Source organism: Pavona decussata, unplaced genomic scaffold (genome assembly GCF_977016875.1).
Source record: "Pavona decussata unplaced genomic scaffold, jaPavDecu1.1 SCAFFOLD_105, whole genome shotgun sequence".
Taxonomy (NCBI): Eukaryota; Metazoa; Cnidaria; class Anthozoa; order Scleractinia; family Agariciidae; genus Pavona; species Pavona decussata.
The window spans coordinates 1,073,348-1,089,217 of record NW_028145519.1 but is presented as its reverse complement, the minus strand read 5'-3'; the positions used below and the strand labels follow the sequence as shown (position 1 = coordinate 1,089,217).

The 15,870-nt window shown below is 37.4% G+C and overlaps 1 long non-coding RNA gene across 2 annotated transcripts; it reads right to left on the bottom strand.

Moving 5' to 3' along the window:
* Positions 1-1,685: 1,685 nt before the first annotated feature.
* Positions 1,686-15,314, bottom strand: LOC146471284 (uncharacterized). 2 transcript variants are annotated; one of them, XR_014866827.1, is made up of 4 exons: positions 14,901-15,314; positions 11,660-11,765; positions 5,483-5,593; positions 1,686-1,891 (listed from the first exon to the last, which is right to left on the bottom strand). It is a non-coding gene; the product is annotated as an uncharacterized LOC146471284 (long non-coding RNA). The 2 variants fall into 2 exon arrangements; XR_014866826.1 differs by having other exon boundaries at positions 11,660-11,771; positions 14,901-15,218.
* Between the last annotated feature and the right edge of the window lie 556 nt (positions 15,315-15,870).

Genomic DNA, 15,870 nt, shown 5'->3' with positions numbered 1-15,870 from the left:
AGGTCTCTTAATCAATTTTCTTTTCCCTGGCGTCGTAGCCATGGGGCAGACCTTCTTAGTGTGATCAATTAGCTTAGGCCAAACGAAACATCGTGCAGGAGTACGCCCGATTTGTTTAATCACGGCTATGCATGCTCTCGTTTGTTCAAGTTATTCCATGTTTTGACCACGATCCTACTTTCATTGCACATGATTATTGTACAGAACACCTTTCACTTGAAGTTCAAAGTTTCAGTTTCCTTCAACCGAACAAAAGTGAATGCACCCTAACCTAACCCTAACCCGTAACCATTAATGGAGTATTGACTGAGACGGCCTGCACTCAGAGAGGCACTGTCACTTTCAATAGAGAAAAAAAAGACATATTTGTATGGATATAAACATCAAAACTGAATGGTTCAGTTTTGTTAACAATTATTCTACTCTAAACTGGTTTCATTCATCTTTGGCTGAGGATGGCTTGTGTGGAAATGAATTGAAAAATTGGCCACTTTTTTTCAAGATCCTGCTTTGTGTATTGGAAAAATGGCTAAAATCTAATTGTAGTTTATTCTTGCTCGGACAAATCATTTCATATTTTCCTCCCGGTGCTCTAATAGCAATTTCATGCTCAAGAAGAGGTTCTTTGTCAAATATTTGAGCGTCTTTGTCTAACACACAGCAACCTCTTCGTGACAATGCCCCGTTATTGCCTTAAAAGGACATTTCACCATGGCGTCATTTAACCACAACTAGCAGAATCCTTCGGTTTTTTGTTTTCGTATGCTAATTATAGCCATTGTTCTTTGCTTTCTACTGGGATAACAAAATTTAAATTTGAAAAGGACAGAGAAATGAATTCTGGTAGTTGTATTCAGAAGATGCCATCATGAAATTGGCGTATTAGAGCAGTTTCCATAAGATCGCCGAGAGTATTGTGCGTCTACTTTGGTTTGCAGAGTTCCGCTCTGTGATCTCAACTAGATAGAAGTAAAACCAACACTAATTAATCCCGCACATTTTGCACTTTGGAGGGGGTTGGGGGTGGGGGCTGCTTATATGTTTTAAGTTCTGATCATTCACACTGGTCAGAGTAATTACTTTGGTTTGGCTATTAAAAATGTTCCAAAAAATCCAATTCCGGATGTTACAAAGACGTCGGATGATGGTTTTAAGAAGCTCACTATATTACGAGGGCTAAGATTCTTGGTGAAGTTAGTGCTTCCCATATGATGTTCCAGGAAAAATTGTTCGCAGTAATATCTTCGGGGGAATTACACAATGGTACACTCTAGAAACCCTCCTCTGTAAATAAATAAATAAATAAATAAATAAATAAATAAATAAATAAATAAATATGTAAATAAATGAAACAAAAAACAACAACACTGCTACCTTTTGTTTCTAATCCAATTGATCTTTTGCCAAAGCTTGCATAGTGCTGTTTACTTCAGTCCTGATTCCGTAATAAGTATTTGTGGGTTGTTTCCATAATCTCCAAATCGATTTTATTAACTATTTTGAAAACTCGGCCGTATTCTGAATATATCCCAAATTTCCTGAAAAATCGTCAATACCTCTATGCAAACTGAAATAGAAGGCAGGTTAAACTTTAGAAAGTGGCCACGATGTTTCATTTGTCTCAAATTGATTCAAATTTTATGTGCATACACATTTGTAATCAAGGACAACATCAATCACCAAAAGAGGCAGTGTTACGATAACCCTTTATTTGGCTTTGTTAACATTGCACAACCCACAATTTTCAAGGAATACTTGTTGACCAGCGCGAGGCTTCTCCACAGAATCTTTCACTCGGCAAATTCTAACCCATCAATTACACCAGCACTACTTTGTGGTTTTTGCTTTGGTAGAGTAGCGAAAAGCTGCACGACCGTCCACCTTAATCAGTCTGAGAAAAAAAAAAGAGAATTGTAAAATTTGTGGTTATACTGGAAAATAGATTGTGTTTACTGTTAGTAGCAAAAAAATAGTCTGTCGAGCCAGAATAAGCACTCATCATTTCAACAGTATGGCGGCGGCCACGAATAAGAAATGATGGCTGCCGAGACGGTGAGAAGCTGAGGCAGGATTTGGTGGATTACGTCAAACAGAACCCGAAGAGGGAAGAAATATTACTTTTTGTTACAAAAGTTTCTCCCACTTAACAGTGCATGCATTTATTGGCTAGTTCATGGTCACATGACATCTAGCAATATTGTGGTTTCTTATCAAACGCCCGTGGCACTATCACGGGTCACAAGTCGGGATATTTTATGCAACGACATTTTTTCGGATCTTTGATTTTCTTTTGAACAGATGCTAACCTTCCAAATTTCCCAGTTCTATTTCACAGTCGATGTACTTTATATCGAAAAAATGCAAACAAGGACAAAGAGTACGGGGACTCCAAGGAAACATTGGATATTTTGTCCAAACAAAAGGTAATATTTATTCCCTCTTTCACGTTCTGTTTGACGTAATATATCAAACACGAGAAAGCGTTTGTCATCAGATATCCAAACACTGAGAAGTAGGTTGAAAAAACGAGGCGCAGCCGAGTTTTTTTAAACGACTTCGAGGTGTTTGGATGTCTGATAAAACACACTTTCGAGTGTTTGATATGGCTTCTCAAATGATCAATAATCCTTGGAGAAATTCAAGGCTAAAGTTCGCAAAATTTTATGATAATTAAGATCACATTTCCAAACCTCCTTCACGGTAGTGATTTCCTTTGTTTTCTCTTGATGAATAATTAATGAGTTTGAGAAGTATTCCACAAAATCTTGCCTAAAGAACAGGCCGAAAATACTGCAATAAACGAATAAATGCTACGGCACTGATAGGTCATCACCATAGATCTGTAATCAACATGCTTATTTTCTTTTTCAAAGTTTTAACAAAATCTATTAGAGGGGTTCAAACTATGCCACCTTAAATTAGCGAAAATTAAAAAATAAATAAATAAATGAATAAATAAATCCTACAATTGGACCTGAGGAAAAATTGATTGTTTTGTTCTTCCTGGGTATTTGACAAGGTTGTGGAAGCATTAAGAGCCGATTTCTGAAATTATCAAAAATCGGGCGTCAGTCGTGAAATTTCGAATTCCGTCATATTTTGCCCATATAATCTCTATAGTGGAGTATTTTCAAAAATAACGTTAAAAGTTTCATCAGCGTGTCATTTTTTTCCAAATCAGGCAAAGTTTGAAATACGGCAAATTAGCGTCCTTTCGGTGATCGTCACGAAACTCACTGAAAATTACCCATTTTCATCTCGCTCGTAGAAAGGAACGCGATGTCCTCCATTAATGAAATGTTTACAAAATATAAACACATTCCCCTTCTTCATAATGCACTAGTTAAATTTAGATAAGCTTGAAAATTAGAAATGCTTCGGCCGTTAGAAGAAACCCCATTTCGGCAGTTTAAAAATTTAGCAAATTTCATCCAATTTCAACACAAAAGAAACCCAATTCGTACGTCAAGTTTGAATTTAAAATGAAGACATTGTTGAAGCACAACCTTTGAAGTTTACTGTGTTAAAATATTTCTGATGGCACTGCAAAAGTACCCTGTCGAGAGACCAAAATGTGAAGGGTACTTTGACACGAGGAGAGCCTGTGAAACGAACAACGGCCGTCACGCTACAAATCAAGTCCTTTGTTAAATTATCACTTGCGACAAAGAATATGTTTTCTATAGAAATAGTAGCTTATTCCCTGTTGAACTTAGTAGGATAACATTTTGTATGATTTTGTCCACTTATGTATTTTTCCACATGTAGAAGTCAGGATTAGGCACATTTTGGTATTAATTGTGTAATTGGAAACTGTTTACATTATTCTGCTTCGGCTACTTTCAAAAACACAACAGTCAGGAAATACCATAAGTCAGAGTATTTTTAAGCTTTACTTCATGTATTGATTGAGTTTTTAAGACAGGAAAGGCAATTACTTTAGAATTATCAAGCAAAGATGGTATAAATTCACTTCGAAGAGGTCAAAGTTAACAACAGAGATCAGCTTTGTGATTGTCGCATCGCAGTATAAATAGTGATGGAATTGCTATAAACTAGCAGTTTATTCTAGCCCTGAATTCGAAAAAACTCCCTAAGGAGGACTTACCACAGTGATCTGATCTGCAGCGCCAGTAACTCTTTTTAAACGAAGAAAGTTGAAATCCTTGTAACTGCGTGACTCTGACAAACTAAGGCGTGATCAAAACCGCGTGGGACCTGGTAATCGAACTATCTTCCCACGCGCTACGAAGGCGAACAAGTAACAAACGGCAAACAATATCCGTATTTTACCTCTGTAAATATGTAGTTCTTCAAATTCCCAAACCAGCTGTCTAGCCAGATATACACCCCCTCTGCTTGAAAAATTCAAACTTGACGTACCAATTGGGTTTCTTTTGTTTTGAAATTGGATGAAATTTGCTAAATTTTTAAACTGCCGAAATGGGGTTTCTTCTAACGGCCGAAGCATTTCCAATTTTCAAGCTTATCTAAATTTAACTAGTGCATTATGAAGAAGGGGAATGTGTTTATATTTTGTAAACATTTCATTAATGGAGGACATCGCGTTTCTTTCTACGAGCGAGATGAAAATGGGTAGTTTTCAGTGAGTTTCGTGACCGAAAGGACGCTAATTTGCCGTATTTCAAACTTTGCCTGATTTCGAAAAAAATAACACGTTGATGAAACTTTTAACGTTATTTTTGAAAATACTCCACTATAGAGATTATATGGGCAAAATATGACGGAATTCGAAATTTCACGACTGACGCCCGATTTTTGATAATTACAGAAATCGGCTCTTAATACACAAATGAAAACCACATTTAGAAGTTCTTGCTTGGTTCAGCAGGACCATTTGATAGCATGGTGGTACTACATAAAAGGAAGTGTTCCCCTTTAGTAATTAGAGCGGCATCCCGTTTAGGAGTTCTATCTTAGCCAGTTAGGACAATTTGATAGCATAAGGGTTTTCCATGGGTAGGGGCACTTTCTAGTCAGACGTTTAATTTACGTGGGATATTTGGTTAATTCTTTGATATTCTTGGGTATTTTCTAAAAATCCTCGAAGCTATACCGAAAATTCAGTAAAAACCAGTGATAAACTGTGTTTGCAAGGACCACCGTGACAAAATAAAAGTACCGGATCCTGTAGTGAAGGATCTAATCAGCAAAAAAATTGTAAAGCAAATAATCTAAAAAAAAGAGTAAGGCTGACTTCACGGTCAGGGAAGTAAAATATACTTCCCTGACCGTGAAATCAGCCTTGCTCTGTTTTTAGATTATTTGCTATACCGAAAATGATTGATGGCGTTCAAACTCCCTCCGGAAATGATCACAAATCTTTTTGTGCTTAATAAAAATTTGTCCGTTCATAGGTACATCGGATATTCCAGGTAACATGTTTGGGAGCTTTCCATTTGAAAACAAGGCGTACTTTATTCCTTATTCCTTAGGTATTACGAATGTTCATAATACTTACTCCAGCAGCAACATTTTTGCTTACTCGTGTTGCAAACCAAGTCACATTGAGTTGAGTTTGGTGGACAATTTTGTCCTCTATCTATACATTCACCTTGGGTGCAGTACCCACCTGTTGATATAATTTTAGAGTGATCTTAGCTGATTGATTGACCTTTTACGGGGGAAAGCTGGGGGATGGTGTAAGGCCCTTTATACAACGAACAGTGTAAAACTAAATTTTTGATTGGTGTGGCGGAGTTTGTGATTAGAGTATAGACGCACGAATGACGTCATCGAGTGGTGTGACTGGCGCACGTGATCAGAGTGTAGAGTCCAGCCATAGTGATTGGTCAACAAAGTTTTGCAAACTGTTTTGGCTAATAGCGGACAAAAATGGGCAAATTTTTGCAGGAACGCAAAACTGTCCGATGAAAAATTGATCAAAGACCGTTGCAGCTGCATGACCTCAACAAGATTAAAAATGGTAGAACTCGCCGATAGATTTCCGGTAATGGCGAGTAATCAATCACAAATCGCATTGAAGGGACATATATGCTCTAATATTTTGGGCTCAGAAATTCTTTCTGGAATAAAGGTTAGTTTTAAAAGTATTGTTAGTGAATTTCTTTGGGATAATATTCTAATTTCGAGGATCAAAGTTGCGTGTGTATAGTAGTCTAAAAGTTAGTGTTTTTATTAGGCACAGTCAACGTGATACTAGCTTTCAGAATGTGTTCAAATGTCTTCCATTTTTTCTGTGGTTCTGTTTAACAAATAGATTCCATGTTGCAGTGCGTCTGTTCAGTAATAGACCACAGATGACGTCAAAATGTGGTAAGAACAAAAAAGTGGCACACGAGGCGCAGCCGAACTATTAAGAGCGCTCCCCAGGAACTTTCACCTACGACCATGCAAGATAGAAAAATCGAAAATCGCCAACCTTTGTCATAATAAAGGACTACTAAAACCATTTGTAGAAAATCATGTTTCAGTTTGTTTCGATAATTGTTTTACCTTCAAAGTGACTTTTTCATTTTGGTGGCCTGTGAGCGGGTAAAACCGACTTAAAAGTGTCACTTGTATGGGCCGCTCGTCTTGAAATTACGAAGGACTAACATAAAAATCGAAGCAATTGAACATAAGTAAACTAAATCCCTCACACTTTCACGCTGTCAAATGTACATTCAATGTGATCCAGAATTTTTGGCCAAATTTTAAAAATTAACCGTTTCTAGCGGAATTACAGCATGCCAAAATAATGCAAACTTCAACCGCAAAAAAAGCATCCTGGTACATGGCTTTGTCAACCAAGACTATATTCATCGGAATAAGCAATGTTTCGTGTACGATTTGATGAAATAAAATTTTTGGGTAAATGAAACGATAAATTTTTGGAGCGCTATTTGAACATGCTATTTATCATCAAAAGTTGACCTTTTGACCTTTAAAGGAGGGCAAGCAATTTTCACATCACACTCGCTAATTTTGATTTTTCCAACAAACAATTCAAAACTCTGGGTATTCTTTCATAGCACAATGTTCAATAAAGTCATTCGCTAGAATTAGGACAGGTTTAACGTTAGTAAATATGATTTTAGTTACGAACACGTAATTTGGTTTAGGGCTACAACATCGACAAATTTGCATATAAATTAGTTCGTTTTGATTTCCACATAAAATATTTTTTTTACGTTAACTTTACTAAACAAATTAAATCACAAACAAGGTTAGTCGTTACTTTAACTGATTATATGGCTTATTGTACCTTAAAAACCCTTTTCACAAGAAGAAAAGACGAGTTTACCTCTAGCCGCCAAACGACCATTGAACCTTTTGACGTCGCCGAAATACCTCGCATGACACAACTGTCACGCAATATACGCGGACCTTAGATTCACAAACCACATGGGCCATCCATTGTGTTGTTGGCGGAATTTGTGGTCCAAGCTGGGCAAGCTCAGACAATCCGGCAAATGTTCATTGCGTCACGATAGAAAGGCACACCTCAAAAGTTATAAAGTGTGGGATTCTTTTCTGGACACAGAAACAAGGTTTTTGCTGGCACGTGTAGGTAACTGAACGGCACTTTATAAATTACGTTGCAGAGATACCACGCGGAAATTAATTTAACGTTTTAGCCTGACTTCCACTATAGGTTGCAGAACAGGCGTTATTTTGGGTGTGTGTGTGTGTATGTGTGTGTGGAGGCAAGCGCGAAGCGAGCGTGGAGTGCGAACGAGGCGCGACGAGAAAGGCGCAAAAATTTTTTTGTCCCCCTTCCTTTGTGCGTCACTCGAGTTCCGCAATAGCCTCGTGCTTACTTCCGCTCACCTAAAAAAGCACACAAAAATAAATGAATAATAATAATAATAATAATGATGATGATGATGATGATGATGATGATGATGGTGATGATGATGATGATGATGATGATGATGATGATGATGATGATGATGATGATGATGATGATGATGATGATGATGATGATGATGATGATGATGATAATAATAATAATAATAATAATAATAATAATAACGCTTGTTCTGCAGGCCAACATGTAGCGCTTTTGTGTATGCCACCTGCTTTGCGCGTGACCTCAGTTGGGTAGCCGAAGTGATCCTCAACCCCGAATCGATCCACAAGTTGACCCCGAAATGACCTCGACTCTGAGATGACCCCGTCCTACCAAGTAGCCAGTTTCTAAAATAGTGTCCCAACTTGAATTTATTTCCTAACTGTGCATCGCGTATCCCCGACGAGCCCTCCATGGGGGTTCGGGTGTGCGGCTCAGTTCTCTAAACCTTGTCCCTATTTCAGACCAAAATATCAAATGATTGGGTACCCTTTTTCAAAACTGTCGTCTAAAACTCATATCCATTTTAAGACTTGGTTTCTTGGATCCATTCCCGTTTTCAGGCTCACGCTGTCAGACCAAATTGGTTACAACATGTACCACCAAACCGGTTCAAAAACCATACCTATTGGTGCTGCACATACCTACGTTATCGTATATAGCTTATGCAGGGGGCGAACCTTGCAGTCAGATACATACTTGTTATGCAATGCTTTCGAGTGGTACTTCTTGAAATATTCCACGAGTGACTTGATATTTCTTAGTATACACACAAGCCTGAGCCATGCCACTCATTGGATTAACGCAAAACGTCACTCTTTAATGCTTTAACGACAAATACAATCAGTGAAAAAATATTCATGAGTCGAATTTCTGCACAGCTGATCGGACTGCGTAGAAAACTTAATACGACAGAAACATGATAGAGACCAAACCAAGAATCAACAGAATGCGGCAACCGTGGACAGCTGTTTCGAGCTGGTTGGCTCTCGTCAGCACGGTGTAGCACAGGAATAAGTGTTCTACCAAATGCACATGGTAGTGATTTCGGATGGGACCAAATTCAGAAATCGGTACACGTCATAGCGCGTGACTACGAATAATGAACAAAAGAACTGAAATATCATGTGGCCGTCGCAATAAGTTAAATGAGAAAAACAAAACTTTCCTTCATAGGTAAAAAAAAGTATTCAACCAGTTGTGTAAGACAGGACATGGCGAGAACAGACATTTTGGATACACTAACTGACATCAAAATTCAGAATTTCGCGCACTTTAAATTACACAAGTCGCTCGTTTCGCTGATTAAGGGGCCGTTTACATGGTGGAAGGAAGATCCAAGCACTAAGAAGATCCGAGAAGGCGAAAAACCTTTCTGTTTGCTTTGCATGCAGAAATTTCGGCCGAAGTTGTTACCAAGTGGAGAAGGAAAAAAGAATAACTGTCGGCCTTGAGCAGCTGAACGCCCGGCTGCCGCCATGTTTGTTCTTTTTGTCTCTAGTACTAAGATCTTCCGAGCGAAAGTTGTTTATATGGTGCTAGGATCTTCCTAGTTCTAGGATCTTCCTATCTCTCAGCCAGGAAGCTCCTATCTCTAGGAAGAACCTAGCGGTAGGGCCAAGTGCAACTTTTTGCATGTAAACTGAATAGAGAAAACATGTGGCGCTAGGATGATCCGCCCTCTAGGATCTTCCTAGTGCTAGGATCTCCCTCCCTCCATGTTTAGAGCATGAAAGGGAGCGATTTCAACAATGCAGACATTCGCGCGCACTTGCGTTTTCTTTCGCTCTCGTATCCTTGATTGGCTTGTGGGATGGAAAATGAAAAATTGAAAATTTCGTCTCCATTATTCATTTAAAATAGGAAGACTTCGTTGTGTAATAGATTAATTAAAGCACATGATTTGTGTAGAACCATTTTTTTTAAATATTTCATTTCTTGAAGTTATCCTGGAATCAAACAGAATAAATTGGGAAATGTGTTGTATTTGGACAGCTTTCAGTTTTTACGAAGCTGATGAACTGATAGAAGTGGTTCATTTTTTACATATAACCTGTAATTTCCTTTTTGTTCCCTTACCTTTTTGCCCTTTTTAACACAGGATTTTCCCGCCCTCTTTCATAGTTTGACTCTTCACAAGCGGCCACGCGCGCGCACACGGAAAAGAAAAGTGTTTGGTACCCATTTACCTCATGCTAAGAGTTTGTACCGGCTATTTTTTTTTAATAATGTAAGGCTTTTCAAAAGTTCCTGTATTTTTTGGACTCATTGAAGGAACTGGAGTTTGGCTGAGCTGTCGGAGCTGCATACACGTTAGGCCGGTGGCTCGAAACGTCATGGAGGATGGACGGGACCAATGCACGAATGATACCAAATGTAACGAGTTGCGGATCGTTGCGCCAACGTCAGAAACTTTTACATTCGGAAACTCGGACACGTTTAAATTCAATTTCAATTATTGTCAGTGAAGATACAACATTCAACAAGACGTTTGCTTTATCTGACTTGTCATTTGCCCCGCGGTCACGCACGTTTTGACTGAAAGCGTATATTGCGTGACAGTTAAGAGATACGTCAAAAGGTTCAATGGTCGTTTGGCGGCTAGAAGCAAACTCGTCTTTTCTTCTTGTGAAAAGGATTTTTAAGGTACAATAAGCCATATAATCAGTTAAAGTAACGACTAACCTTGTTTGTGATTTAATTTGTTTAGTAAAGTTAACGTAAATAAAAATATTCTATGTCGAAATCAAAACGAACTAATTTATATGCATATTTGTCGATGTTGTAGCCCTAAACCAAATTACGTGTTCGTAACTAAAATCATATTTACTAACGTTAAACCTGTCCTAATTCTAGCGATTGACTTATTGAACATTGTGCTATGAAAGAATACCCAGAGTTTTGAATTGTTTGTTGGAAAAATCAAAATTAGCGAGTGTGATGTGAAAATTGCTTGCCTCCTTTGAAGGTCAAAAGGTCAACTTTTGATGATAAATAGCATGTTCAAATAGCGCTCCAAAAATTTATCGTTTCATTTACCCAAAAATTTTATTTCATCAAATCGTACACGAAACATTGCTTATTCCGATGAATATAGTCTTGGTTGACAAAGCCATGTACCAGGATGCTTTTTTTGCGGTTGAAGTTTGCATTATTTTGGCATGCTGTAATTCCTCTAGAAACGGTTAATTTTTAAAATTTGGCCAAAAATTCTGGATCACATTGAATGTACATTTGACAGCGTGAAAGTGTGAGGGATTTAGTTTACTTATGTTCAATTGCTTCGATTTTTATGTTAGTCCTTCGAAATTTCAAGACGAGCGGCCCATACAAGTGACACTGTTAAGTCGGTTTTACCCGCTCACAGGCCACCAAAATGAAAAAGTCACTTTGAAGGTAAAACAATTATCGAAACAAACTGAAACATGTCTTTCTACAAATGGTTTTAGTAGTCCTTTATTATGACAAAGTTTGGCGATTTTCAATTTTTCTATCTTGCATGGTCGTAGGTGAAAGTTCCTGGGGAGCGCTCTTAAGTCCTCCGTTATTGCTATATGCATAGCCAGAACAAGTTTGTGTTTCATTACTATGGGCCTGAGAGAAAAGGATCATGTCTGAAATGAATGATTTAATTGAATGCAATCATCTTTGAAATTAAATTTCAATTTATGCTGTATTTGATTTTGATTTGACTACTACTAAATTTTACTGACTACTCAAAGTATTATATATTAGTATACCTTTATTTTGATAGTTCGCTTCAAACAGTAACTTGTAATATCTATAAAATTTTTAATAATAATAATTCCCTTCTAATAACCTCTAAATATGTTAGCCTCTTACGTTTTTTCTTCGCCTGGTTCTTCAGGACCTTTCCATCATCCACAGCATCCGCATTAATCACAAGAATGATCAGCAAAATAAAAACGTGAATCTTCATATCCATGATCTGAAACTGCAATACAATGGGAACCGCTGACATATAACGAAAACGTTAAATCTCCACCAAACTGACTGCAAAGGAAATGCCTCATTGTGCTGTGCGTGATTACTACAAATTAAAGTTTGTTCGAAAAATTCAGCTATTTCTTGGGAATTAATTTGAAGGAGATACGCTTTTCAAACATTAACTGTTCTGTGTCCACAAATTTCGTCCATGGCCAAGTATTCCAGCACCATATAGCAAATGTATAAGGAGTTCTGTCCCTTGCTTGATTTACGGGCTGCAAGATTTTTGAACGGCTTCAAAAACATTCCTGGAAAAGCGTGTGTCAATAGAGTTGATATCAATTATGCTTTGGTGAACGTTGAAAATTAGCATACGAGAAAAACACCGCATACTGATGAGGAGTGTTTTATCAGCTGATAAAACACCTCATGCTAATGAAGAGGAGGTTTATCGAATGGATATAAAGTCACTGCACGTGATGTATTGTCGACCATTTGATAGGTCAATGGGGTAATTATTATTATTATTATTATTATTATTATTATTATTATTATTATTATTATTATTATTATTATTATTATTATTATTATTATTATTATTACAAGGTATCACGGTAGAGTGGCTGAACTTTTACCAACCAAGAAGGGAGAGGATTACAGTGCCACAATGTCATGGATTCGCGTCAAGGTCTCGTTCGCACCCCTGAGGTCTGCGCTGCTATGCTTGAGAGTCTCACGTTGTACACCAAGAGTACCGCTGAACATCAAAGATACCGACTTTGACATCGTTAAGCAACTGGCGAGATTTTAGAATTAGAACGTTTAACATTTTTCACATTTAGGATTAAAAGATGGTTTGGAATTTTCACATTTTAATGTATGATATGTATAAGACTCAAATATTTCCTTTGTTTATCAACGCAGATTGAATATATTTTCTTTTTTTCTTTTTTATAATTATAAAAAAATATTATTTTAGTATTATTATTATTTTTTTGCTTTCTTTGAATGTTTACCGTTTGGTTGAATTCTGTAAAGGAAATCCATCAGTGTCGTATGCTTTATATTTTTATTCAATGTTAGCAATTGTTACGCTCTTTGGTAAAAGACTTAGTCATAAACATATCCCAGACGACAACGAACACATCGTTGGTTTCGACCAGACATTGCTTAGACACAAGGTTTAAGCTTGGCTGTATTTCTAAGACACGAGTGATGTTTTAAGAAATGTTTATCCGTAGACCATATGCAGAGATGGCTGCCTTTAAAATATTCTTTTGTACATATTCAAAATAGCCTCGCTAACCTCCGTCGATTGGGATAATAAATTCTTTAGAGTTTTGATCTCAGAAACGAGGTTAGTGAGGCTATTTTGAATACGGACAAAAGAATAATTTCAAGACCGCCATGTTTGCATAGCGTCTGTATATATTACTTCTATCTTGTGACTCTAGCCACTGAAAGTAGCTGATCATTGTTCAGAATTTCAAACTGATTGGTTGAGATCTTCGGAACACTAAACGGCAAATTATTTTTCTTTTTAACTTCTCCATCTACAATTGCCTTCATTGTAAAACCAGTTCAATTGAGCACAATGAGTTGTCACAACATGTTACTAGTAAAGCCGAGACTTACATTAACGGTAGTAGCCCAACAAAATGAGAATGAAATCTCCACAGAATTGAAACCAAAGGAAATCGTTCATAATAATGTTGGACTTTGCCTCCCGGATATCACTATTTACTACGAATTTAATTTTGTTAAATTTTGACCAACCAAGAGCCTCTTTTGTATCGCATTTTGAACGAAGAGATATGTTAACTGACGCGGTAAGTAACAGAAGGAAGCTAATAGGGAACTTAAGCACAGATGTTTCCGGTCTGAGCGACGAACGGCAACCGGAAATTAAATTTTTCCCCTTTGAGAGCGTTTTGACGCCATCACGTTTGTAAGATCTAACCACAGTTATCAACAAGAGCTTTTTCCCGTATGTGGTTAGGAGCAAAACCACACCAAAAAAAGAAACATTGGATTCCGGTTGCCGTCCGTGGCTCTCGAACGTCCGTGCGCTTAAGCTCTCTATTGCGTATTCACCTGGTGATTGTGGGAACAGTTCGACAATTATCAAGGTTATCTTCGTCTTGCAGTTAGAGGAATGTCTGAAGGTACTCAGTAGCCAGATATTTTAAACTGAGATATTAAAGGCGTAGGTTAACCATCTACCCAATGATGGCAAACGCTTTCAACTCAGAAATCCACGATTTCCATAAGACTCTGGCTAGAACCCAAACAATTCATCGTGCAGCATTTTGTTCACATTTCTTTGTCTGGCAATGAAAAAACCCTAGGCTATTAAAACAAAGTTTTTTCTTTGAGGACTGAAAGAAATGTGGTTATTTTTTTCGTATAGTGCCACGTGTTGCACGTATTTATTAGGCTGAAACACAAACTTTGTGAATTTAAGTATCTGGTAGGGCGGGGAATATAAGACGAGCAATAAATTAGCAATCACCTCAGTATACTGAGAAACCTGCAGTGTTCGATGACGTTTGGCTCAACTACAGTTTATCAGAAAATCCTCCTTGAACTGTCCAAGGTAGTTCTGCCGTTAAAATTCTGCCTTATTAGCATTATTACCAAGTCCTCGGCTATGCGTTACGTGTCAAGCTTAGTATGCGCTTATGACCAAATTGGTTCCTTTCAATTGTGTAACATTTGTATACTTCGTCAAACTCGTGTGCACGAATTATAAAATCATCCTTGTTTCCCAATCGTATGTTGAAGGTGAGAACAAACTATCTTGACTACTTGTTGGTTAGTTCGACATTTTGCGATATAATCAGTGTACGTACGAGGCGTCAAAATAATCGATTCTTTAGATCATAGTTTCTGGACTTCGAGAATTTTTGATCCACACCTCAAGTCGACTTCGCAAAAAAAGGAAAGAAGCTTAGACGACAACAGTCGCTGATAAAGCAAACGCGTGATAACCGTAGAAGTACGTTCTGCTAAAATTATTCGACATCTTTGCTTTTAACAGAGCGTGCATTCGTTAGAGAAAGTCCTTAAGTTTTTTTCCTGTAATTTATTACTACTGAGGAAAAAGTTAGCGAATCCTTACAGTTGAAGCACTCACCTTCAGTCAACACAGCCAACTCTTAAACACAAAGTGATATTCCACTGATGCGCGCGAAGTCACTACACTGTTGCTGATGAATGCAATAATATTTGGCTTCAGTACAAGACACAGTTTCAGTCACTCAAGTTATGATTAATAGTTGCATATCATTCCTTTGAGTGTAGTTGCCACTAACAATAGCCATTTATTATCATAATCACGCGTTTATGAAATATCCAAATATCAAATGAAATACGAAACAGGCTTTAAGAATAGATTCACCATGCTGAATTAAAAGTCTTCAAAATAATTTAAGAAATTTCAAAGTAACATTTTAATAAAATGACTATAGAAGTCACGATCCTGTTGCCAGCTTCCTGAATGCAAGGCCCTTGAACTTTTATCACGCTTTGTTGCGTTGTTTGAATAATAACTGTTTCTTTGAATTCAGTTTACTATTTCATTCAATGCGAATCATTGCTATGTGCTTTGAAAAAAAGAGTTATTCATAAATATATTCTAGACACCCACCACTGGGGTGGGGAGGGCTTGCTTTCCTCTTCGGTTTTCTCAAGTATAAAGGCTATGACAACGAAACATAGAGGGGCGATAGTACGTCCAAACATGTTTCCTTTGTTCAGGATAGCGCCGAAATTGGACGAAACCTAATTCGAACCAATGAAGGAGCATTATTATGGGCTAAAAACATTAACGTTACATAAAGTAAAGTAAATTTCCTTCTAGGTTAATGTGTACAGCATACAGACATGATTTAACAAATCAAAGAAGCCTCGAATGTACTCTGTTCTATTCTATTCTTCTGTTCTGTTCTAATCATCGGTCTGTTGTCTAGTTGTTTTTAAATATTCGGCTACAGTCCGCAACATCAAAAAAGCCGCTGCTCTTATAAAATTGGCACGAAGACATGACACGCGCTTCAGTTAATTCTATTCGTTTAAGTCATTTCGCATAAATTGTACTTTGCATA